Here is a 27,685-nt window from a genome sequence, read left to right as displayed (position 1 = left end):
TGAAAACAGGATGTATGTCACATCAGCTGTTACTTTAAAATTACTACAATAATTAATATATTAATTTTACAGTGTCCTAAAAATTAGATCACAATGTCCTCAATCAATTCTACATTTTGTCTACGTCCCTTATCATTTTTCCACAATTCTTCTATTTTATTTAATCGACTATGAAATTATATTTCTCAAAAAAAAAAAGAAGAAAAAAGAGAAAATGAGTTCTAAAAACTTTATCATTCGAAAGATAAGTAAATTATTATTCCCAAAATCTATTATAAAAATTTATTTATCCCTGAGGGGGGAGGGGATGGGGTGGAAGAAGAACGTTCTTCAATATCGCATCGGATCGTTATCCGTGCTCCGCACTCATCTCCCTCTGATAAATTATATAACACGAATTCAACTTTAGAGTTTGAAGTTTGGGCAACAAAAAGAAAAAGAAAAAAAAGAAAAAAATCAATGTAGGTATATATCCCGGTCGCGAAAGGGCGCTCGTAAATATCCATCGCGTGCAGTTCGGTTTGCGAACGAACGTGTTTCTCGAAAATAGGTCGTAGCATAGCTAGCTAGCTAGCTAGGCTGTGTGTCGAAGGCGTAACCGTGCACATAAATAGCGTTTTGTCTTTTTCTCTCATTGGCTTCCACCTCTTCCAGTATTTTCTCTTTCTCTCTCTTTCACACACACACACACACATACACATAGTCAGTGAGTTTGGAAAAAGTGGCGTGTTGGATGACAGGAATTTATGATTTTCCCATTTGGAGAACAATGGTCGCGTTTCGAAGGAAACAAAATAATAAAAAAAAAAGGTTTTAAATGAAGAGAAATAAAAGAAAACAGAAAAAAGGAGTAATACATTTAAAACAAACAAACGAAGAATAAGAAGACGAAGAAGAAGAAGAAGAAGAAGGGGTAGATCGAATTAGTCGTACGATTCGCCAACGTAATACCTAATCTCGAAGCTCGAAAAGGGCTATTTGAGATAGATAAAAAAAGATAAAAAAGAGACAGAGAGAGAGAGAGAAGGAGAATGTTTTGGGAGAGGGAGAAAAGTTAGTTCGAAATAAAGGCGTATACTTGGAAAGTATAGTGTGGCGGACGGGGGTGACTCGATGGGGGTGGAGAGTAGAGATAAAGGGTATTTTATCTCGCGGAATAACGCCCAACGGCTGGGTATCGTTTCTCTTCCTATTCTCTCTCTCTCTCTCTCTCTCTCTATCTCTATCTTCCTCTCTCACTCTTTCACTTCCGAGTTAGATATTTTTTTCTTCCTTTCCTTTTTGTTTTCTCTTTTTTTCTCTTTTTTTCCCTTCACACCGAACGTTCGTTCGCTATCCACATCGAATCTTTCAATAAAAAATTTTGTAGCCCCGCGGAGTCAGCGCCATTTTGTGAGTTTAAATGGAAATCCGGGGCTGCGGAGAAAAAGAGAGAAATAGAGAGTGGCAGGGTGGTGGGAGGGTGGCTGGGCGAGGAAGAAGGGGTGTGGTAACAGAGTGGGAGAGCACTCTTAGCATGCAAATTAAAGTGCTGCCATTTGAATGCGAATAAAACGCCCCTGAGAACGAAGCATGTGTTAGAGAGAGAAAGGGAGAGTATTTGTAAGAGAGGGTGGAAATGTAAGTGAGAGAGAAAGAGAAATAGAGTGAGAGAGAGAGAGAGAGAAAACGAGCTTGACAGATCGCACGACAGAGGTGCTTACGTGGTCGAGAGGAAATTTCGAAAAGGATCCTTCTATCTTCTTCTTCTTCTTCTTCTTCTTCTTCTTCTTCTTACTTATTCCTCGTATTCTCCTTTTAAACTACGCCCACTTTTTCGCAATATCAAGTATTTTTTTCTTCTTCTTCTTCTTCTTCTTCTTCTTCTTAGAAAAGTTTCAACGCATTTGCACCCACGATTGGAAATTTTTATTCTAACGTTTGAGTTTTTATTATCAACGTCACACTTCCGCAGACACACACACACACACATAAATACATACATGTATTAATATGTTCGATTAAATCAATTTTCTTCTGTTTTTTTTTTACGATGTGACGTAAATAAAAATAACGTAAATTTTAATAATAAATTAATTCGTTGCAATTATATTATATAATAAATAATAATAAATAATTATTTACTAAATAATTTAATTCGTTGCATTGAATAATAATTTTTTTGTTTATATATATATATACATATATATATAATAATCGAAATAATCATCGAATGAAATTTTAATGAAGAATTTTTTTTTTCGATGAGTTCTCTCTTTTTCTTTTCTTTTTTTTTTTTGAACCGAAAAGATTTGTAAAAATATTTGTCGAAAGGAAAATAACTATGAAAAGGCAATCATTTGGGTGAGATTCAACAAGATTATCGTTCGACGTATATAGCCTCGTTGTCACGTTCGAGCTTCAAAGTGAATTTTAGGTTACTACTACTACTACTATTATTACTAGAAGATTGTGGTCTCACCTCAGGAAATTGTGGTAAATTCTGACTGATTGTGGTTGGTCGTTTTCTAAATGATTTCGACTACGTAAAATCATTTTCTTATGCTCAATACGCATATTGTCTTCAACTTGCAATACAAACTTTTAATAAAATATTCTTTAAATTCCTTTTCTCTTTTTCTTGTATTTTTCGCACAAATTTTGTTGAACTTTATTTAATTAAAAAAAAAAAAGAAAAAAACAAAAATTGTAATTAATAAATTTCTAAATGTAATTAATGAAAAATTTTGAAAAGTTTGAAGTAAATTTAATTAATAGTCTCTTTTTCTTTTATTTTTCACACCAATTTTGTGAAACTTTATTTAATTAAAAAAAAAGAAAAAAGAAACAAAAATTGTAATTAATAAATTTCTAAATGTAACTAATGAAAAATTTAATTAATAGATTTTAAACTTTTTAACTTATAAATTACATATTCAAATTTATCTCAAAAAAATTCAGAAATTTCTTATAGCACAACTTAATACTTGGAAAGAGAAAAAGTACAATGAATATAAGAGAAACCACTTAAATTTGATTTGGTCCTTTCAATAATCATTCCTTTAATCTTTCCTCTCTCTCTCTCTCTTTTTCTCTCTTTTCTTTTTCGTTATTACCCAAGAAGAACGTTCGTCTTCGACGAGGTTGGTCTCCATGTCCGACAGTTATGAAATTTCTTTAGAATTATTTCGCTCGCCTAACACCATTCCGAGTTTTCCTCGCAAAAAGAGAAAAACAGCGAGAGAAAAAAAAAGAGAGAGAGAAGGGAGATGGATAGTAAGTGGTGAAGAAGTTCACAGGCATTCGGTGGAATAAGAAATAATATTTTTCTCTGTAAAGCAAAGAAAAAAGAAGACACCACCACCACCACCATCACCACCACCACCACCATCTCTTTCCTATTTTTCATCTCGTTTCTTCTCGAATGACTTTCCATCTTTTCGTCTCTCTCTCTCTCTCTCTCTCTAACACGCATACACACAAATTTTCTATCTCTTTCCTTCTCTTGACCCTCTTGAAGTAAAACGACGCACCTGCCGTCCCGTGGGATTTAATGGGGTTTTATGAAAACCGTCGTGAAAACTCTTAATTGCCGACGGAGAGGACTGAGAAATTATGCGTCTTATAAAAAGTCAGGGTCGCTCAACTTCCGTAGATATTCTCTCTATCTATATCTATGTATGTGTATATATGTATATGTGTATGTAAGTATACATATACATAATATAAAGAGAATAAGGTAGGAACGAAGCGAGCTTGGATTTAATACCGTCGCCGCAAGCCGCGTTTAAATGGCGAGATGGGTGAAATCTCAACGACGCATGCCCCGTGAAATCCTCTAGAAAATTAATATCCCTCCTCGAGCAATCCCCCTTCACCTACCAACCTACCTACCCCGTGTCTTTTCCCTCTCTTTCTATCTTTCGCGTTGACTCACTCCGTTGTCCTCTTGGTTGCAAGAACAACGACGACGGAGCTTGAAAATTTTCGAGGACGATCTCTTAACGCCCCTTAACCACTTTTACATATACATGTATATGTATGCACGCGTATGTGTGTGTGTGTGTGTATGTATGAATGAGCTATATGTATATGTAAGTATATAAGAGAACCATGGCGGACCACCCCAGGGCCGTTAAACTTTAAAGGATACTCAGGAGGAGTAAGAGGTGCAAAAGTGCACGTGGAATTGTGGTGATCCTGATTTATACCTACGTAACTTAGAATTTATCGTCAGCATGATTCCTCTTTAGTATCTATATCTTTCTCTCTCTCTAACTTATTTTCATTTCTTTTCTTACAATGCTTTTTTTTTTTTTATTTTTATCAATTCGAGTACTCGAGTTTTTATTATCGATGTCAAATTTATATTTTTTCTATAAAACCAAAAGAAAAATTAATTATCATCGGACGGGGAACCGTTCAATTTGATTTTATTCTGTTCCATCGGTTTTCTCATTGGCGAATAACAAATGTAATTCGATGAGTGCAATCATTTGAGTTGTTGAAGCTTGAGCATTGAGAGAAAGAAAAAAAATAGGCAGAGAGAAAAAGAGAAGGGGGTGAGAGAAGGAAAGTGGAGAAGAGGTGGAAGGGGGAGGGGGGATTGTAAAGAAGGAAGAGATTGAATCGTCCGACAAAGCGGATAGGATAAACGAGCCTGTCGATATAAAGCTCGGGAGTAGGTGAAAACGAACTATAGTTATAGGAAGAAGAAAGAAAAGAAAAAAGAAAAGAAAAGAAAGAAAGAAAGACAGAGAAAGAGAGAGAGGATGGAAGAAAATCGAGGTGGAAACGTTGAGAGAAGAGTAGGGTTGGTGGTGTGGGCGGGGGGTGGTGGGGAGGAAGTGGGGTTTAGTCGCGATTTAAATATTGATTCGCTTTATTTAAATTCCGCGCGCCCTTATCGCCGGCCGGATATCTTCGACTCTGGAATTGGACGTGATAACGAAAAGCGAAATGGCGAGAAAGAGAGAAAGAGAGAGAGAGAGAGGGAAAATGAAAGATTCAACGAATAGGCTAGCGAATCGAAAATCGAGGGTGGACGAGGAGAGAAAAAGTGGCGTGTGAGAGAGAGAGAAGGAATACAAAATAAAAAAAAAAGAAAACGAAAGGAAAAGAAATGAAAAGAAAGAGAGAGAGTCAGGTGTCGATCGAGGAACAGGATAGGGTGAGTCCTATAAAGGCTGAGACACGTAGGACAGAAAGGGAAATGCAAAGTACGGCGAACGGGGAATTTATAAAACGATTTTTCTTTCCTCCTCTTGAGTATCTTCTCGGATCGTTTCTTTTAGCTTCGATGGAAGATTCCATGGAATAAGTCGACGTATTCTCTCGAGAAAATTCGATAGATTTTCGAATTCGATTTTTTTTTCTTTTTTTTTTTATTCTTGCCTCTTTTTCTTTTAAATAGAAAAGAAAGAATGAGAGAGATAAGGGAACAGAATCGATCAGTGATTTAAGTACACGGGTATTAAATTTTTATTTAGTAAGATTCGAATCGTTCTCGATTTATCGTTAATCTTAAATATTCAAGTTAAACATCGAATAAACGGTATTCATTATTTAATATTATTATCATAAACATTTGTTTGGTTTTTGTTTTTTTATTTTGGAAAGACGGAATTGAGAATCTAAGCAGACCGTTTGCCACCGATCGACTATAAGCCACAAATTAAACTCGAAATTTCGGTTCCTCGAGAATAATTCTATGCGATCGATCATCGCGGAATACCGGCCGCCTCGTCAATATTTTGGCAACGAATAACCGATTTTGTTCCGCCTCGGCATCCTCGATCGATCTTCTCGCACTAAACTGACAGCTCGAAATTCCCATGAATCGGCTAGCTCGATCATCGCCGTGAGACTTTTTTTTTTTTTCTTGCCACATCCTACGTCTTCTACAATATTATCTTGGAAAACTTGTTATCGTTCTCATTTTTCATTATTCATCGCAAATTAGTCCGAACAATTTATTTAAATTTAGAAAATATAAAATGAAACTAAAAGAAATCTTTGCTCGAAGATTTTTCGATTTTTCAACGCGTGATAAAAATTATGAAATTATTTTCATTCATTTATTTAATAACGAATTTGATGCTTTTTATTGACTAATTACTTGCTCTAATTAATGAACTATTTGATTTCATTTTACATTTTTACTCGAACCACTGTCACAATCATCGACAAATCATCCACGCTGACGTTTATTACGATTTATAAAACATCTAATCTATTAAATATATTTTCTAACTTAATATTACAATAGAATAAAACATACATACGTGTTAACAAGATTAGTATTAAAACCGAGCTGAAACTTCGATCTACTTGTCTAGACTTTAAAAGTAAACGGAATGTCACGAATTTTTATCAAATTTTTAGAAACATCGTAACACATATACAACGACTTAACAAATCATTACTTCCTAAATTCAAGATAACATATTTTACGAGGTGATTCATCTTTCCTAAACATATGCATACACACACACACACACATATACATATACATATATATATATACAATTATAAAAATACATCGACATGACTCGTTCTTCCTGACTTTCTTATTAAATGATCAAAATTGATTTCAAAACTACCAATCGCAGAAGGTAGTAACGTAAAAAAAAGGAAGATGTAAAAATTGTAAACTCTCTACGGCAACTTACATACTTTTCTCTTGGATGAGGTAAGGTAAAATCGAATTTGGAATAACTCCGGCTCGTTTTAGCGTAATTCGACGATTTCTGTGCAAAAGGGGATCAACGATATGCCGATATCAATGTCTTCAAGGAGAGAGAACCGGACTATGGTCATCCAGGATCGGCAGAGGAAAAAGACGACGACTCTTTTCCTTTCGGGTGCTTATCCTCCCTTCTTCCCCTTGCCCTTTCTTTCTCTTTCTTCGTTTGATCCTACATTCTGGACCACACGAAGTGTATACGAAGAGAAACAACCACCACTACACATTTTACTACTACCATCTTCCTATCCTTCTCCTTTTAGCCCACACCCCCCACTCCCTGCCCTCATCCACCTCCTCCCTCCCCCCCTTCTTTCCTCCTACGAAAGACTTGAATTTTATATCGAGTATAGGTGCATGTATATCGATGACGCCATGTAAATCCGGGAATACGTGCGCGAGAGACGATCGCCGCACTTGCCGTTTAAAACAATGCCTTTTGTTTCGAACGAAGATGGCAACCTCGAGAAAGATGGAGAGAGTGAGAGGAAGAGTGAGAGAGAATGAGAGAGAAAGGAGAAAGAGATGAAATGGAATCTCGATTTTCTACGCCATTTTTCTTGATCCGTTCCGTGAAAATAATATTTAGGTAACGTATCATTGATTTGCACAATTTTTTCTTATTTATTTAAATATTCAAGAAAATCATATTATATTTAGTTAGTTCTCTTTATTTTGTGATTAGTTCTTATTTATTGTATATTGTAATTATTATTTATTTTATTTATTTATTGTATTTATAATTATTATTTATTGTATAATATAATTTTGTATTGAATTAATAATAACGAAGATAAGGAAATTCAAATATTGGTTGTTTTAAATTTAATTTTTATTAAATAATTAGATAAAATATAAGAGAATGATTTCTATATGCAACATATTAATTGATTTAAATATATAAAATTAGTAACGTTGAGATTCAGTTAACTCATTCAATTGAATTCAGTCCACTGATGAGCGAAATCAAATGTTCATTAAGAAAATAATTGGAAACTTTTTTTTTCCGAATAAAAATGCGGTAATCGAATTCGTTATCTATGCGACTTACATCATCGATGAAGAGACTGCATTTTTGTATAAAAGGAAGGAAGGAAGGAAGAAAGGATGCAAGGAAGGAAAGGTATCTAGCGATAAGAGGAATATATCCCAAGAGCTGCTACTTCTCACCGTTAACATGAATAAAAGATGGCGTGGATCGTGGTCCGAGAAGGGTTCGCATGCGTTTTCCGTCCTTTCGAAAGAATCCGGAGAAGAGTCGCTAGTTGGATAGGGTGTAGGTCGAGAAAGCGAGAGCTCCAAAAGTTGTTCATCGAAAAAAGAATAAGAAAGAAAAGGGTCGAAAATGAAGAGGCCTCTTGATGATTGATAGGGCTAATAATACCTTCCCCTTTTCATCCTCTTTCTTTTTTTCTTTCTCGCGAAGATTATTTTCTTTCAGTCAGATGTATATATAAAAGTAAGTCACGGTTAATGCAAATTAATTTATTTTTAATTCTAACGATAATGAAATTTAAACAAATCAGAGCAATTAACAATTAAGGAAATATTATTCGTACGTCGAATTAAAAAAAAATGTTAAATTATCGAATTAAATAAAAATAAATTAAATATAATAATAATTTAAATTATTAATTAATTAATTAATTAAAATACCAAAACAAATATTATATAAAACTATCAAAAGTATTTTTTCAATACGAAGTATAAATCGTATATCACTCATTTATTTCAATATAAAAACTTTGTAAAATTCCAATACAACTTTATCGACCTATCCCGTATAAAACAATCCTACTTTTTTTATTTTTTTTATTATACAAATAAATAAAAATTCCCGATAAATATTCATTGACCAATATCGTTCGAGCCCAAATCGAAATCCGATTAAAAAAACAAAAGTCGACTAAAAAAGAACTACGAGTAAATTTTGTTATTGAAGAAATCAAATAAATATAAAGCGAGAGAGAAAGAGAAAAAGGAAAGATTAGGGGATATGGTAGAGAAGGGGGAGGAGGAGGAATAGGAGGGGGGTGTTGTAAGGGTCGATAAACTGGGCACGGATTAATAGGCCTCTAAATGGCGTGTGCAATGATTTCCATTAATATTCATGGGCAGCCGATGCGGAACGCGCCTATGATTTATAGCCTTTAATTTTCGCACGGCGACACGCGCAGCCCGAATATACTGGCAAACACACGCTCACCCATTCCTCCTCGTCGTTATTATTAAGGTGGGAGTGCGTGCGAACATGGTTCATCGTTAAAAACTCCCAAGAAATTAAAGTAGAGAAAAAGTACGTGAGGATTTTATTTGAATATTTTTCAAATTAGATATTTCGTCAAAGTTACTTTAGTACAAATATTTTTTTCCAATCTTAGGTTCGAGCGTTAATAAACATTTTTTTTTGTCAATCATTCCAAAGCAATTTTCAACTGTGAGAACGTAAATAAATAATTGAACAATTAATTTTTATGTAATTCAATTTTTTATCAGCTCTCAACGTGTGTTGGATTTTTATATTTATTTTTAAAGTATTTTTTTAATCCATTATTTGCCAAACAATTAGGTTTTACATTTGAAGATTAGAATCTCATCTAGTTGGTGTAAATAATACAGGAAAAGAAGAATGACATTTAAGATAAGAATATGTCGTTTGAAACCCTTTTCTAACACCAGGTGAAACTAAACTCATTCGACGTTGACCAAACATTTTGAAAGAGTTTAGACACATACCTATATACACCCACTCATATACGCGTAAGACGTTGACTACTTAGAAGAAGCCTTTCTAGTCGCGGCATCTTTGGCCCTTACAGAGAAGGTTAGTTTCTTTTAAACTAAAGGGACCGACTTGTAAGTTCTTCTTCTCAGGAAGTCGGTGTAATTTGAAGCCACTTCAAGAGAAACCGGGAAATCCAAACTTGCAAAATTCCGAAAGCTTTTCGAATACTATTCCTTTTTCTTTTCATTTCTACAAACAAAGAGAGTTCCTTCCTTTTAGAGGCAACTTTGAAACTTTGGTGAATTAGAAACTGTTCGGTTGTTTTAGATGACGTCCAAATTTCTGCTCCGTATTCTTAGGATTTCTGTAAATTTGTTCTTTATCTAATGCAGGTATTTTCTATCAAATTTTACAAAATCTTTTCAATTTATTATTAATCTTTTTCTAATTTTTCTACGAGAAAAATCTTGCCAACAGTATTTCTTTTATTTTTGCTATTATATTATATTATTGTTATAATTTTGAAGTAATAAATGTTAGTTTTCTCATCAGTATTGCTATATATTATATTAAAAACAAACAGTTTGCATTACAACATTAATAAATTATTATTATTTTGTAAATTATATTATATACATTAAATAAAAACCAGTGTCGTTATAGCAGACATATTTTTTTTTCTATTGGCAAGATTTTGAATCTTGAATTCCATTAATATCTAAAAACTAAAATACTCCGTTGGAACCACAAAATAAAAATGATCAACATTTCGACAGTGTATAGTGAGTCCTTAAACCTTAAAACATGTAGCAGACAAGAGTCGACAGATCCAGGAAGCGTCGTTTATCGATACGAGGATAACGATTTAATAATTCTCGGTGTGCACCTTACGAGGAACTGTGGTCAGGTGGAAGGAAGGGTGGTTTATGCGGTTTAAACATTGTAAGATCGCGAGCGAGCTGTGTTGGGCGGCACGTACGAAAGAGAAAGAAAAGGACAACTAAGAAATATCAACATCGAGTGGAAAGAGATAGCATGAAATAAGCAAAGAAATAAAAATCAAGACGACGTACAGAGTAAGTAAGAGAGAGAGAGAGAGAGAGAAAGAAATAAAACAAGTAAAACGAAGAAAGGAAGAGAAATAAAGAAAGAAAAAGAGAGAGAGAGAGAGAGAGAGAGAGACATGCGAGGGTGAGAAGAGGGGTGGATCGAGAATTCAAATACCGTCGCCATTAAACTGAATAACGAGGAGAGCGGCCGTTCGAAATATGAACACGGCCATGATTTGCGGCCTCGTAAACCCGTTCATAACGAATAATAATGTCACCGGTGCGCCGACTCGGCCGCCGCTTGCAGAAGTGCCGAGATGGCGAAGACGAGGAGGGTTGTTCTATGTTCTCTCTTTCAATCTTCTATCTTTCTCTTTCTTTCTTTCTCTTTTCTGGAGAGTAGTAGTAGTAGTAGTAGGGAGTGGGAAAAAGTGGTGGTAATAGTGACGAGGTAATGGTAGGAGGAAGTTGGGGATGAAGGGGTGGGGAGGGGAAATGGGAGGAGGTTCAAGGGGGTATATAGAAGAAGGTTGGGGTAAAGGGGGTGAGTTGGGTGCTCTGCTCTCGCCTTGAAAATCCACCTACAATATCGCCCAAGACTTTTTTCATGTCTCATAACGCTCCGGCAGCCACAGCAGTCTGAAATTAAATAATAAAATATACCCCGTGCCAACGCGCCAACGGGGCGGTCGCTACCGTTAACTTCTTTCTTCCTTTATTTCTTTCTTTCTATTCTGATGTTTTTCTTTTTTTCTTTTTTTTTTTTCTTTTTTTTCTGTAACTTTCTACTCCTCTTCTTTTTTTCTTCCGTTTAGGAACGTTCATTCCCTTAGGTAGTTTTTATTACGCCATTCGTTTTTATCCAATCCACTCGATCGATCGTTCAATTTCTGGTGACTTACTCTCCTATAACTTGCTACGTGATTTTTAATTACACGGATTCTATCAAAAAGAAATTTGTTTTTGTATTTTTAATAAACGTGTTACTTTCTATCTAATAATTCGAGGATACGTTATTTCAAATTTAGATAATTAGATTTTTAGAAGTTTTCTTATCAACGATAATCGATCATAAATCTTTGAATATAAAATATAAAATAAATTTGTATGTATGTGCAAATTATCAATTATTTGTCAAGACATAAGAAACTTCTAATTACTGAATATCAAAGATTATGTTTGATCTTTTAGAAACCGTGTCAAACAAAACCAGGCAGATACGATCATCATCGATCTTAAAATCGCTATCGATCGTTCAATTTCTGGTGACTTACTCGTATAACTTGCTACGTGATTTTTAATTACACGAGTTATATCAAACAAAATTTGTTTTTGTATTTTTAATAAACGTGTTACTTTCTATCTAATAATTCAAGGATACGTTATTTCAAATTTAGATTATTAGATTTTTAGAAATTTTCTTATCAACTATAATCAATCATGAATCTTTGAATATAATATATAAAATAAATTTGTATGTAAATTATCAATTATTTGTCAAGACATAAAAAACTTCTAATTACTGAAAATCAAAGATTATGTTTGATCTTTTAGAAACCGTGTCAAACAAAACCAGGCAGATACGATCGTCATCGATCTTAAAATCGCTATCGATAAATAACTTTTTTGTCATCTCAACGAGAAAAGAATGATTTTCCGTCACGAGTGATAATCTAACTAGCATCGAGTAATATTATATATGGTTTTAAACTTTCGAGATCTTGATAAAAAGAAGAATAATAAGTTAACATAGCATGTCGTCTTTACTGGTTTTTCCTGTTTACATAGACAACTTTCTATCTCTTTCTTTTATTCCTTTTTTTATTCTTTTAATCTTATAAAAACATCGCCTATTTCTAATCCAAACACAAACTGCAATTAAGATCATAGCATTATTTAATTTCTCACATACGCACACACACACACACTCATTCTTTCTTTATATGTTTTATTATGTTATCTCTTTCTAACTCATTGTCAAATGCAAACCATGGTCAGAATCGCAATATTATTTGCATATAAACACTCACGCATATATACATATCATTTGCACATTTGCATATCAACTAAATACACATACATATAAGCGAAATACATTTTACACTTACCTAATATCGTTCTTACCTCTCTCGGTGTTTAAGATAGACTGACAATGTGTATGAAAACGACGACGTAGTATACCGGTAACGAACAGTAAACACGAAGGTCAAGATGCTTGGCAATGAGATTCTTAATAGAATAAAAACGACAACAGTCGAATATAAACACCAACCGAGGAATACATATAAACGAAACATTAAACGACCAAAAAAAACTTTTTTTCTATAACCTTAACGTTCACTTACCTATTCCCTTTCCATTAGTCATTCTTCTTAGCTTCCGAGCAGACGTGTTGTTCAACGTGTTCCTGTTTTTCGTATTATACATTTTTCTAATTCTTTCATCGTTTTATTTATATTAGATACATTGTTTTATATCCTCTTTTTTAAAGATACTTTAGTTAATAATGTTTCAATAATAATTAATTATTTTATCCTATATACGATATTATGCACGTATGAACATACATATATGTATATTATTCTTTCACTCGCGCACATATGCATATCATTTGCATATTAACAAAACACGCTCACGTATATACGAGATAAATTGAATACTTATTCAATTTCGTTTTTAGATTTCACGGTGTTCGAACAAGATTAACAATTAGTATGAACATAGTAACGCGATATACTGGACTGACACCTAACAACCTTTTTATTGGTAAGTAACAATGATAATCGAAATCGATATAACTAATGAAAATTAGAATATTAGAACGGATAATTGCGAGCATTGTTTTAGAGAAAAAGCAAATTGAACATCAGCTTAAACAAATTTCAATTTCATACTTTAACTTCATATTTTCCGTAATTATTTTCTAAGATTATTAATTGAAATGCATAATCAAATTCTTTTTATATGATTTCCTAGAAACGCCTAGTTATTAGCATAACATTTAATCATTTCATGAATTAACCGAATTATACGATTTAACACTGACATATATAAGCGACTAATAATGAAGATGTCATTTTAATTGCCCACTTGCGTGAGCATCCTGCTAATTAATGCTATATTGATAAGTAACAATGATAATCGAAATCGAAATAACTAATAAAAATTAGAATATTAGAACGGATAATTGCGAGCATTGTTTTAGAAAAAAAGTAAATTGAGCGGCATCTTAAAGACGAATCAAATTTCAATTTCATACTTTAACTTCATATTTTTCGTAATTATTTTCTAAGATTAGTAATTGAAATGCATAATCAAATTCTTTTTATATGATTTCCTAGAAACGCCTAGTTATTCGCATAACGTTTAATCATTTCATGAATTAACCGAATTATACGATTTAACACTGACATATATAAGCGACTAATAATGAAGATGTCGTTTTAATTGCCCACTCGCGTGAGCATCCTGCTAATTAACGCACTCGGCACCGGACCTGCTATGGTATCCTCGACAAGACTTTCTTTTCTCATCCTTTTCCTCTTCCTCCTCTTTCTCTTCCTTCTCCTTCCACTTCTTCTCTTTCTTTCTTTCTTTCTTTTTCCTTACAAATTTTTGTTCCCTCGTATCTGCTCCCTTTCGTTTATTCCTGAAGAAAATTGATAGGATACGATGATAATTGAAAAACAACGATTACGATTGCTACTAACCATTTTTATTGTATTTCATTGGCATCGTTTCGAGTATAATGAGTATCACCGTTAATCCTTATCTTTCTTTATGAGATATCAAAAGTAATAACAGTTTTTTTTCTTCAAATAATAAATGAATAAATAATTGCTTTTGTATTCTTTAATCGTAAAAAAAAATCATTTATCTCGAGAATGTAATTTTATTTTATATTATTATAAAATAAATTAGATTGTCGAATGAAATAATTTAATCTTTGAGAATATTTCGGAATAAAAATCTTCCTGTAAAGAAAGTACTTAAAAATAAAAAAAAAAAAAAATAAATAATTAAAGAAAGGAAGAGAAAATAAAAAAATAAATAAAAGAATTTGTGTGCGTATGCATTCGATCGATCTGTGAAGGAAGGAATGTAAATTGAGGGACTCGGTTGAAATTGAGAAACGCGATCGCGCGTTATCTCGGCTTTTAACCGCTCGTACGCCAATCGTAATAACCTATCTTCACTTTATTAAGTACCCACAGTGGTACTTTCCATAACGGAATCGTCTTAACGTAAATGGAATCATATCTACAAACCTAACGTTCCACGAATTTACATACACGTGTATTCCTGCACATACATACATTTACACAAATATATTATAAACATATATTTGCGTTTGTGTTGGTAATTGTATGCTAACATTTTTGAAAGTTGTGTTAGAAGTACATATAATAAGATACAAGAGATTTCTTTTCTTTCTTTTTCTACAGTTGACATTTAAGATACACCAATTGAAAATGTTGCATTTCACGGTGAAAGAAAATTAAACAAGCCGGTCATTTTATTAATATCATCATTATTATTATTACGTCCGTTAGAATTCGTTAGCATAAACGTTCGCATAAGAGACTTTATTACCTCATTTGGCGCTCTCAATAATTTCTGACATTTTAATAACGCCAAGATAATATCTCGCGATTATTCAAATTACTCGAATTCGCGTTAACCTCGGCCTTTCGCCTTCTCAACGAAAATTAATCAACTCGTACGTTTAATTGCATCGTTTTATCGTATTTCTTCGTCATTTTCTTCGTCTTATAATTCTACCATAATCTCTTAGAAAATATTTACGACGCACTTGGGTTCGAGAAAGTTGACCTAAAATAAATAAAATATTAGATCACTCGTAAGTGCCTTTTCTTTCTTTTTTCTTTTTTTCTTTTTTCATTTTAATCGAAATTCGAGTAATTATAGAAAAGATCATTTAGATTTTTATTTTACTTTTGAGATCTTGTTCTTGGAAGTTATTTATCATTAATAATGAGTATTAAGATATTTCAAGGTTGCAGATAAAAAAATGAAGAAAGATCTCTCGACGTATTTATAAAGTAGAGGAAAAAAAAAATCATTCGACGATCGTATGGTAAAAAACGGAGGAATAGAAAAGAAAATAATAAAAAAGAAAAAAAGAAAACAGAAAGAAAAGATAGATGAAAAGAATAATAAATAAATAAAAATAAGTAGAAGATGGTAAAACTATATGAAGAGAGAGAGTACGAGACAAAGGCTTGATCTCGAATTAAGCTCGACTCGTTATCGAGCCTTTCTTTCCAGCGACGCGTTAATTACTCGCTAATTTAGCGGAACGGCGTTATTAATGAAGGTGCAAGGAAACAGTAAGAAAGAGAGAGAGAGAGGAAGAGTGAGTGAGAAAGAAGGACAAACCACCACCATCGGTAGCACCACGCGAACGCATTCGAAAAAATACAACAAAAAAAAAGATATAACCAAATAAATAAATAAATAAATAAATAAAAATGAGTCGATTACGTTCGGCATTCGGTAGTTTCGTGCAACCAGAAGAGGAGAAAGAGAAAGAAAGAGGATGACCGCGACGAGACGATAAGAAGCGAGTCGAGCGAGTCGACTTTTATCTCGAACCTATCGAAAAACGGAAAGCACGAGTAGAAAAGGAGTGAGTGAGTAAGAGAAAGAAAGAGAGAGAGAGAGAGATAAGTCGGTTAATTACTCGGTGCACTTCTCGCGCGATGAACTCCGAATCTTCTTCGAAACGTTCCTTTTATGCAAACTTCTTCTCTAATTCTTCGAACTCTGTTTATTTTTTGTCCTCTCTTTCTCTCTCTCTATCTCTTTCTAATTTTCTGTTTTTTTCTATCTCGCAATCTCCCACGAAGTTTCTTCTCTAACTATGCTCATTGCTCGACATATTACTTTGATCTCGTTGAAATTGAAAAAAAGAAACTAACTGAGAACCGGAAACAAACTAACTCGACCGTCGCAAATATAATATATGTGCATCATGCATTTATATATCATAAGGGCTTGCTGTAATATTTTGTACGAGTAAAATTTGTAATACTTGTAAATATTTTTATATCGTGAGTACGTATTAATGTTGTTATTAACAAATTAAAGGCAATTTTTATTTGACAAATAATTTTTGACTTCTCTATTGCAAATAATATTACAGAAATGAATGGTTGAATTTTAAGAAACAGAATTGTCTCGTTCTTACGAACGGAAGACAATTGTTGCTATTGTACTAAAAGTACACCCTTTATATATTTGCACGTGTATGCAAGAAGATCAAGAAAAAGAGAGAGAAAGAGAAAGAAGAGGTGATTGTACACGGGGGGCGGGAGGGAAGGAGGAAGGGGAGGAGAATGGTCGTGCCGTCATTCGTCAAGGTTTAATTTCTCAATGAATCAGGAGCGTCTAATTAAGGAGCTTCGGTGGAGGCGAGCATGGATGGGCATTAGCATCCAGCGGCCCTGTAATTTGTGCCTTTCTTAATTAAATCATCCGTTAGCCAACTCAACCCTCTCTCTTCCTCTCTCCCTCCCTCCCTCTCTCTCTCTCTTTCTCTTTCATCTTCTCTAATTTTTTTCTTTTTTATTTCTTCTCTCAGTCTCTTTTCTTTCTTCATTATCGCCATTCTCCTTTCTATCTTCTTTCACATATGTCTCTCTCTCTCTCTCTCTCTTTCTCTCTTTCTCTCTCATTCAGTCATTTTTTATTTCTTTTAGTACACCTTCGGAATAACGCATTCGTAACATTCACCAGCTCTTTCTTTCTATCTCTCCTTACTCTTTATCTCTTAACAATTTTATTTCTTTCTTTTCACTGGGAATGCAAACAAATTTTATAGCCGCATCAGAAACGCACGCGGACAGAGTTTGCGGTCTACCGGTCTTTACCATCTTCGATCTCTTTCTCGCTCTCCCTCTCTCTCTCTCTTTCTCTGTTTTTTTCTCATTCTGTCTTTACGAGAAAACGTTCCAAGCCTCCTTTTTCAACGTTTTGCGCAATTAACCACTCGGGCTGTTCCACGAGGCCGCACTGAATTCGTGATCTTTAGTGTGCCGAGCATCCGTAGAATTCACCCGAATTTGCATCACCACGAGATACGAGATCTTTCTCTCTTTCTCTCTCTCTCCCTCTTTCTCTTTCCGTCTTTCTTTATTTCAAGCATGCCTTCCTCCACTTCGACTCGCTTACTTACATGGACGTAGTCGAACGAGGTATCCTCGTTATCGGTCCACCTTCTTCTTAATTCGAGCCAATCACGAACGATTTTGTACTTTTCTCTTGCTACTTGCTCCCCTCGTTTATTCTGTCTCTCTCAAAAAGAAATAAAGAAAAGAAAAAGAAAAAAAAGAAAGAACGAAATTGAAATTCATACTCTTTCTTACTTTCTTTCTTTCTTTTTTTATTTTTTATATTTTTTTTTATTTTTTCGGACATCCCATATCAAAACCTCCCACTTCTTATGTTTATTAAAACGAAAGAGGAAAACCCGTTTTTAACTTCTTTTACTTAAAAATAATTGAACGCCTTACGAGTAACAAATATTCGGCCCGCTTATTTCTTTCTTTATTTCTTCACGATTGAGAAACGTCCAATGAAATTTAGTCGGACTAATTTAATCGTCCGTATAAACGGTGGGACGCGTCTTCTCGATAACTCCTCGAGCCCTTTTACATGTTGAGAAAAGATAAGGATAATGCGGAAAGAGAAAGAATTAAAAGAAAAAAAAGAGAAAAACATTGAGAGAGAGAGAGAGGGAGAAGGAGAAGGAGAATCAAGCAAGAGATCGAACAATTTCTCTTCGAAAGCTTCGATTCAACCAACTCGAGAACTGACTGAGAGAAAAGAAACGTCCTCTTGGAGAAACTGAAAGGGTTAAGGGAAAGAGGGGACCAACTGGGGGTTGGTTGGAAAGGAGGAGGAGGAGGTGGAGGTGGAAGATACTACCGATCTTTTGCATCTTACGAAACGAAGAAGGAAGAGGACCCCCTACCACACGTATATAGAAATATAAGTACGTGTGTATGTATACAGGGGCAAAGCGCAACAAACTTCGATGGACAAAATTTAATCAGTGAGTCGGTGAGACAGAAGGCAACAATGCCGAGGCCCCCCGCACTTTCGACTCTAATATATTGCCATTGACCACCAAGCTGGAAAACTATTGGACCTTGTTAAGCCTACCTGTATAAGGGCCTGAGTCCAACTCACTTCTCTCTCTCTCTCTCTCTCTCTCTTTTTCTCTTTTTCTCTTTTACTCGTTCTCTGATCTTTCTACCACAGTTTCTCTTCTTCTTCTTCTTCTTCTTCTTCTTCTGCTTTTTCTTCTTCCTGTTCGTCCTTTTATTCTTCTTATTATTGTTGTTGTTGTTGTTGTTCTTCTTCTTCTACTTCTACTTCTTCCTTTGCTCTTTCTCTTTTGGCCATACCCACGATACGCTTTCCTGACTCGGGGAATTTTAATGCGAAAAATTGGTCCTACCAACTTTGGGTCTCAGCTTTAGTTTCAGTTCATCGAGAATACGATAGCTTTCCTTTCCTTACCTTTCTCGCCATTTTTACGATTAAACAATCTTCTTAAGGATATTCGTTCGTTTAATTGCATTTGTTCGGAAACTGTTAGATAGAAATATTTGAATTATGTTATAGAACAAGGCTTCTCAAAGTTTGAGTCGTGCAATTATATTAAATAGTCGTAGAGTTTGTGACAAGATTAAAAAACCGAAGATCGCGAAAACATTAGCTTAATATTCTACAATTTTGTTGTCGTAAATTTTTATTAACATACTTTCCCGAAAAATAATCATCCACCATTTTGTCTGTATATCAATATTAACCCTTTGCACTCGAGGCCTTTTTCGCTTGCGCAAACCAGCAACTCGAGACGATTTCGGCCAAATTAAGTAGACATTTTACAGGTACTGTAAAAACATTTATAAACAAACAAGCGTATAGAAATAATCAAATATCATCAGTTTATTCATTTATATGTCGAAAAAAACAAACTTTGATAAATACTACACTCTGCAATTAGTTTTGTTGTGATATTTAATGAAACTTGAAATCAGTCGCTCGAGAGCAAAGGGTTAATATTTTGTAATTATATTATTTGTATTATATTATGTATTATATTAAAGTTAAAATAAGAGTAAAATGATAAGGAACGCTTTGTAATGGAATATTAATTCAATTAGATCGTTTCACATGTAATATCAACTGTTAGGTGTTAGATAGTAGGTATATAAGCTTTGTACGTTATTATCATTGTAACCCTCTTTTTATAGAGGGGCGATTAAGAGAAGAAATAGATCGACCAAATTCCCCCACGATTATTCCCCAGTGGCTCTGATCTATTAATCTTTATGAGACGCACGTAACCACGGGATTTCTTGGCCGGCTTAACGCGCCGGTCCAATAAAAATCTACTGGTAATCTTTGCCCCGTTGAATGAACCTATGCGATGATAAATAAACTAATAAAAAAGTGGTACCTTTGCCTAAATCAAATATTAATTATACTATAGACGAGAGAGAGAGAGAGAGAGAGAGAGAGAGAGAGAGAGATGACTATTTCAATTTTGGTTATAAACAAAAAATTATTTGCAATATTTTTATTAAAAATAAGTAAGTAATCAAATTCAACTTCGATCAATTTATGAGCCGTTCAGTGCACACATCGATTAACTCCATAAACAAAATTTTTAAATTCCTGTTAAAATATAGATTCACATATATAATGTAAAATGCATAAATACAGATATAGCTTTCATTTAATGGTGTATAAAATTAAGAAGAAAGAATAGCCAAAAAATAATCTTCAGTAATGTTGAAATAAATTACTTATTTTTCAATGGCCAACAAAATTTTAGCCTTTTAATGGTGTTAATCTTTATTATTCAGGAAAGTTATTATAAATATAAAAAGTTATGACTAAACCAAGTGCTTTGACACATAAATTTAAGATTTTTCAAAAAGTGGAGTTCATCGATGTGTGCACTGAACGGCTCATATAACAGAGGTATAATATATTTTATATTTTTGTTTATAAAAAAGAAAAAAAAAGGAATAATATGAAAATTGGGAGATAATTTGACGATAAATGGACGATTATTAATTATATTAGAAAGGTAATCGATCTATGTATGTATCTTTTCGTATAAAACACAAACATATGTTTTTATGAATGCACAGAGGAATAAAAAGGGGACGTAAAAAGGGACACCCTCTTTTTTAATAAGCTCCATTCTCAGTTCACCCTGCAAAAGACGACCGCATGGTTTATCCTTCTCTATACTAAACGACCCTCGTCGATAATAGAAAGCAGTAAACTCGGTGGGAAACGCACACTTACGTTCGCCAAAATCATCTCTCGTAATCTCGTCGTAACGATGCCGGCCGATTTGCATGCGAGCTGCACGAGTCAGGATCATGAATTTATCGTCACCCTATATACACATACATTTATACGTTCATATAAGTATAGTCACGTGTATTTGTAATCGAGGAATATGATATGCATGTAATACGTGTGTGTTCATCAAGTATACACGATATAATATATGTGTATCGTGGCTTGTATGCGTGACGATTATTAATTTCTAAACGCATTAGAAGGGATAAAGCCAACTCCAACGACGAACGGATATTATATGCTAATAAGTTTTGGATAATCGAGAATTCATTCGTCGATAGCTCGCCTAAGGTTTCTATAATATTACGATCGCAAGAAAATCTAGATGAAATCTTTTAGATCGTTAAGATTATATATATGACACTTATTTAACATATTTTATAATTAATCGATGACAAATGTGAATATATAGATATTATGAATTTATTTAAATAATATATTAATCATATAATTTAATCTAGAAATTTATTTTATTCGTGCTATTATTCATAATAATATTATATTCATATTTTTTTATTTATATTTTTCGCTTAAAAGTACAGATTTGTTTTATTATCTTCTTATATTTTTCCTAAATGTATTATTTTTCTATAGTTTATTATTTTATTAAAATTATATATATATATATAACATTATTAATATTATGATTTAAATTACAAAATATGTTATTGGTGGTATTATTTTTAGATAAAATTTGTTGACTTACATTTTTATTTATTTTTCTCACCAATAACCCATCGATCCGTACGATTTATTTTCCTTCTTTTTTTCTTTCTTTCCAAACGCATTATTTTGTATGTCGAAAGGATAATCGAATAATTTTAACTGTGCGAAAGTTAAACAAGCATGGATTTATAAAAAAAAGACGGTCTGATTTCAATGAGATTACAAGCGTCGGTTGTCGTCTCGAATGTAGAAAAGTCGATGGGTTTTTCGAAACACGATTAGACTTTAGCTGCTTTTCAGATCGGTGTTTACCAAGGCCTTAACTGCGGATTAACTTCTAAGGCCACTTTAAATCCCCCTCGGGCTGGGAACTCTCACCGCACGCGTGTCTGCACGCGATGGCGTCTCGATTATGAGGAGGGAGCTCGGTGTTGTTGAGAAAAAAGGGTGGGATGAGGTAGGGTGGGGGAGTAAAAAGGAAAGAAGAGACATATGTGCTCGTAGGATCATATGTGGAAGGATCCTAAACGGGGAAAAAGGACGTCAACCTCGAACCACTGTCAAATGTGTCGAGGGGTGTCAATGAAACTTTGTATTTGCATATATGCGTGTATGTGTTTAGACGAGAATGTATTTGTGACAGGATTTGAACATGACACCCGTACACCGTCTGCAGCCAATCGACTTCCATTGTTATACGTGTATTCGTTGAATGGATATTTTTGGCGTGAGCGAACATCAAAGATATCTCGTTTGAACTTTGATTTGCCCCGTCAACGATAATTCAACGCACGCCTTCTTTCTCGTTCAAGCGTTTTACGAACAAACGACAACAAAATTTAGTTATTCGAATTTTTATCGTCGAGATTTATTCGGATTTCTGGTAATATTTATTCTTCTTTTTTTTTTTTTTTCATTTTTGTTCTTGCATGAATCTTCCTAAATTTTACTCTATTAATTTGTTTTTTTTTTTTAAATCATCGAAAAAAGAAACTTAATGTATTAATATTATAATTTGTTTATTTAATTAATTCTAATTACTTACCTTTACTTATATTGTTATAAATATTTATTTATAAGTTTAGATTTTTTGTCTATTATTTTTTAAAGAGCAGAATTTCAAATCTTAATTCGTCCTGAGACGCTTTTTCCGTTTCCACTCGAGAAAGAGTGTGCCCATATTCTCGCATTCACACTTGTTGACAATGAATTATAAAGTAACCAACAGGACGGACACACTTGAGAATATTGGTAGTCTCAACATTCATTACGTGCGAACAGTTCCATTTCCGAACATGAGCCGTCGGTCGATTCGAATGAGAATTGCATTAAGAAATTTCAGTGATAGTCAATTTTTCACTACATTTATTTCTGTTCTATGATCTACGATCTATGATCTGAACACCGAACAATACTAATGTTTCGATGCTTCTCAAACAAAATATAAAATAATAATCGAACGAATATTACAAAAAAATTAATATTATAAATTAAACAGAATTCATATTTAAAATTATGTACGCATGTAAGAAGTTATACTTCTTTGCCGTACCAAAATGAATATAACCTCAAAAATAACTTCAAATAAAAACTTCAAAGAAAAAAATTAACTTAAAAAAAAATAATAATTATTATTATATATATATAAGAAAGAATAAAAAAAAGAAAAAGAAAATATAAAAATATAGATATCAGTCCACACTAAATATAAGAGAGATATATCGAATTACTTGACGCGGCAACGGCCATGGCGCTGCGATAGCACTAATTCCCGCTGGATCATTCAAGTAAAGCAGCGCTGAGTATAATTAGTACTTGGATGGGTGACCCGCTTGAGAAAAAAGGGGGGAAGAAGAAAAGACGACAACTTCATGCCGTATACTTGAAATCGCTTTGCCGCGTTTTGTCGTAAATACTTGACAAACTTCATGGTGTCATTTTTCCAGACGCTCGGAACAAAATCACTCCCCATTACATTTTCCCCAACGCGCCAAAAAGAAGTATAACTTCAAAAAAATACATACCGACAGAATATATATGATAAACTTGTAATAGTTAATAAAAAAGAAAAAAGTATATTTTAAAAAGCCTTTTATCTTGATTATACGACTTTAAAGTGTTCGATTTCAGCAGATCGTTAGTTTAACGCCGGGATACACCGATTATTATTTTCATTCGAGTTTTATCTTTCTCTCTTTTCCTCTCCAATTAGTAACTCGAGCTAGTCGAATGCACCTCTCTCTCTCTAATTCTTTCTGTCTACCATTCGAGACAAACGAAAAGGGATGGAATTTCGAGCTCGGCATAAGACCGTTGAAAAGTGCAAGGTAAGAATGACTCGTTGATTCACCCCGAAGATCCTCATTTCGTACTCGCAATATGAAAAAAAGAAAAAGAAAAAAAAAGAGAGAAAGAGAGAGAGAGAGAGAAATGAAAATAGAAAAAGTCAAGAAATGAGAGGAGCGAGGATAATGCGGTGAATAAGAAAGAAGGAAAAAAAAATAATCAGAGACAGAGAGAGAGAGAGAGAGAAAGAAGAAGAGGGATAGAGAAGGAGGGAAAAAAGAGAACGAAAGGAACAAGACGAGGCCACGAAGAAGAAGAAGAAGAAGAAGAAGAGAACGGTTGCGTACGCGGCCGTACTAATTACGAGAATGCATTGGCGCGGGGCCTTCGAGAAGAAAATTAAGTAGCCTTAATTAAAGCGGGTCTAACAATATGTATTTAAATTGGCAAGAACATTTCGCGTACCTCTTCTCATTTTTCTCTCTCTCTCTTTCCCTCTTTTTTTCTTGATTATTCTTCACCATCCTTATATACTCATCCTATGTATCTCAGATATATTTTCTATCTTCGTCTAACACATGAAAATTCACATAAGTTAAAATAACGTAATAGCAAACACGTTATATGATATCTTTTAACGGAAAAAGAAACGTAAACAGTTACACGAAAAGTAGGCCTTGTGCGTCAATAAATCAAACGTGTTTTTCTAAAGTTTTCTATTTAAAGCGATAAAGAAATCGGATATCAAATATGTCGGATATTTGTAGAGATTTATGATAGAAATGAATTTAAATGTTTACAGATATGACGAATTCCCTATTTAGAGTAAGTACATTTATTATATAATTGGGAAAAAAAATTGAATTTAAATTATATAGTCCGTAGACGCATTAACGCAGACACACAGACGCATATAACAATTTTTTTCTAATCTGAGATACATTTGTCATCGTAGCAAAGTTAGAGAATAGTTTCCCACGTGAAAAAGATCAAATGGAATGATATTTTTGACGGAGTATGGGATTAGTGAGTTCTCGATAACGGATCATGGCCTATCATTAACAAGAAAAACAAACATTCTACGTAGGGGGTAGTTCAGTTCCCTTTCACTTTCTCTCTCTTTCTTCCCTTTCCGTATACCGTCTCGAATGAGAAGGAGAACAACCGTTCTAGGGGCGGCTTTGAGCAAAGTCCGGCTAATAGAGTCGTTCCTGGTACAGTCGCTGTCAGAAGTACGTACCGACCGCCACAAATCATAAGATTAGAATTTTAAATTTTGCCGCACGGTCCCCTACTAGCCAACAGTCCACGTGGTATCCTTTTCTCTCTCCCTCTCTCTCTCTCGCTCTCCCTCCTACTCTTTCTTTTCTCTCGTATGCCGAATTCCCTTGAAATCTCGAAGCACGATCTACCATCGTCGTCGTTGTCTTCGTCGTTGTTGTCCACCTCGTCGTAGTCGAACCCACCTACCCCTCTCTTACTCTCTTTCACAACGTAACTGGAGACCCCGGTGAAGGAATAAAATGCGAACGAAAGAGTAGAGGTATTTGAATAACGACGACCATTGTACGCGAACGAGAAAAGGTAGAAACCTTATTGGGACTCTTTCGAATTCGAAGCCATTTTGTGAGAAGCAGTGTTCGGTACTTCGAAATCGGCTACCGATCTTCGAACTCGGTGGGTCCAAGTTGAAAATCAGAATCTTGGTATCTCGTTTGAATGTCGTATGGTGGTAGGTGGGTGCAAGTTTGTAACTCAGTTATGTTGATTTGGGATTGGACTATCGATTTTTGGATTAGGTAATGGTAATAGAATTGGGTGTAGTGTTTTGGATAATAGATTTGATGTTATTGGTATAACGAACAAATTGACACTGCATTCGCATAATTAATAGAAAAATCAGAAACTTAATGTATTATTTGATTATCTGTTGTTTGGTTGGTGTAATTTAGCAACTCAAACACAGTAGTATAATATTGAAACGATTTTTAGGTAAAGCGATACTAATACAATTTGTTCCAATGGTCCTAGTTAGCGGATCACAACTATATCGAATGGCGAGCAGATTGATACCGTACTCGCATAATTACTATATTAACGACGAGCCGATATCCTGATAGCCAAGTTAATTGGAGAGAGAGAGAGAGATAGAGATAGAGAGAGAATAGGTACGCAACGAGCAGGTCAATGAGGCGTGGTATCTGGCCAGTGCGTGTAACGACGGCATGCCCCACGTGTCCAATCAACGTGTTTCTTCGTCGAGGCCACCGTGGTCCCGATGGTGCAGCAGCAGCAGCAGCAGCAGCAGCAGCAACAACAACAGCAACAGGGCAAGCTTGTGCTGCCTATGGAGTTTCGATCTCACAAGGAGGCTAAAAGAAAAGCCTAATCAGCATGCGTCCCGTCCAGCCAATTAGAAATACTCTGTTTTACCGACTGTCACCGAGGATCGCGTATTGAGTTGTATCGGCCGAGTTATGTTCGCTTCGTTAGCCGGATCGATCCTCTAGCCTCCGTACTGAAACCTTCTTCTTCTTCTCTTTCGCTCTTTCATTCTTTCCTTCCTTCTTTCTTTCTCTCTCTTTCGTCCTTATACCAAGAGAATGTGGTGTCTCTCATACAACAGCAAACGCATACACGCACCAATGATATCTCTCTTTCTTTTTCCCTATCTCTGTCTCTCTCTCTCGTTCTAACTCTTTTCAACCTCCTTTCCAGCCTCTCCTCCCCCCCCTCTTCCTTGTCTCTCCATACGAGATACAGTCTGTGTATGGGCCGGTGCTTGATTTACGGCCAACGAGTCCTCTCGGTAGTAAGAGAGACTGCTAATAGTCCCTCCATGGCCTCTCTGCCTGCCCGCAAATATTCCGCTCTCTAATTGGAATTGATTAGGAGACGGAGCCCCGGCCGTGGAATAAAGACGGAATTGCTACTCGACCAACCACCGGCTCCTGTTACCTACTCTACTCTACTCTACTATACTCTACTCTTTCTCTCTCTTTCTCTCATCTTTTCTCTTCTGGTTCGCATCCTTAAAAAATCAAAGCCGCGTAGGTTCTATGCGAGAGAGCAAGATAGATAGATAGAACGGAGAAAAAAGCAGGTCGTTGATACGTTCTCTCATCACACGCCGAGAATTCAACTTAGGTGAGGGTGGAACGTTCATGTTGATGAACTCGTTGCATCTATTATAAATGTATTTTTCTTTTTCTTTTTCTAAACGAGTAAGAAAAACTAAGACACTTTTGTATGACAAAGAATGAATTTGCGAAGATTGTCAAAAATTTGGTATTATCTACAAATGACTTTTGCTATAATACAGCAAACGCTTAATTAACTCGAATATAATTTTTTTGTACAAATTTCCGTTTTCTCTTTAATGAGAAAATAACTTTTATTTTTAATTAACTCTAACCACATTACTCCATAAAAAGCATCAATAGTAGTGTACAAAAAAACGTTAATAAATAGCATACTTTTTCCAAGCCTGATTATTTCCCATTAAAAATATGTTTGACGAGCTATAACTCGGATTAGTATTAATGTCGGTTATAATATAACTTTGGATTGAATACGAACGATATATATATATATAATATCAAAAATATTTTTTTATTATTATATTATCGTACACTTTTACGTGGTTAATTTGGACGTGTTAATAAATTGAAATAAAATTGATGAGAACAGACGCACAAAGGGAACGGACCGAGCATAGGAAGAGTTGCTCTGAAAGGATGATCATCGACGTTACGAGAGAAAGAGAAAAATAAGGAAGAAAGAAAGAGACAGAAAGAGAGAGAGAGAGAATAGGAGAGGGGA

The sequence above is a fragment of the Polistes fuscatus genome, unplaced genomic scaffold (assembly GCF_010416935.1).
Source record: "Polistes fuscatus isolate 324 unplaced genomic scaffold, CU_Pfus_HIC Scaffold15, whole genome shotgun sequence".
NCBI classification, from domain to species: domain Eukaryota; kingdom Metazoa; phylum Arthropoda; class Insecta; order Hymenoptera; family Vespidae; genus Polistes; species Polistes fuscatus.
This window is presented reverse-complemented; position numbering follows the sequence as displayed.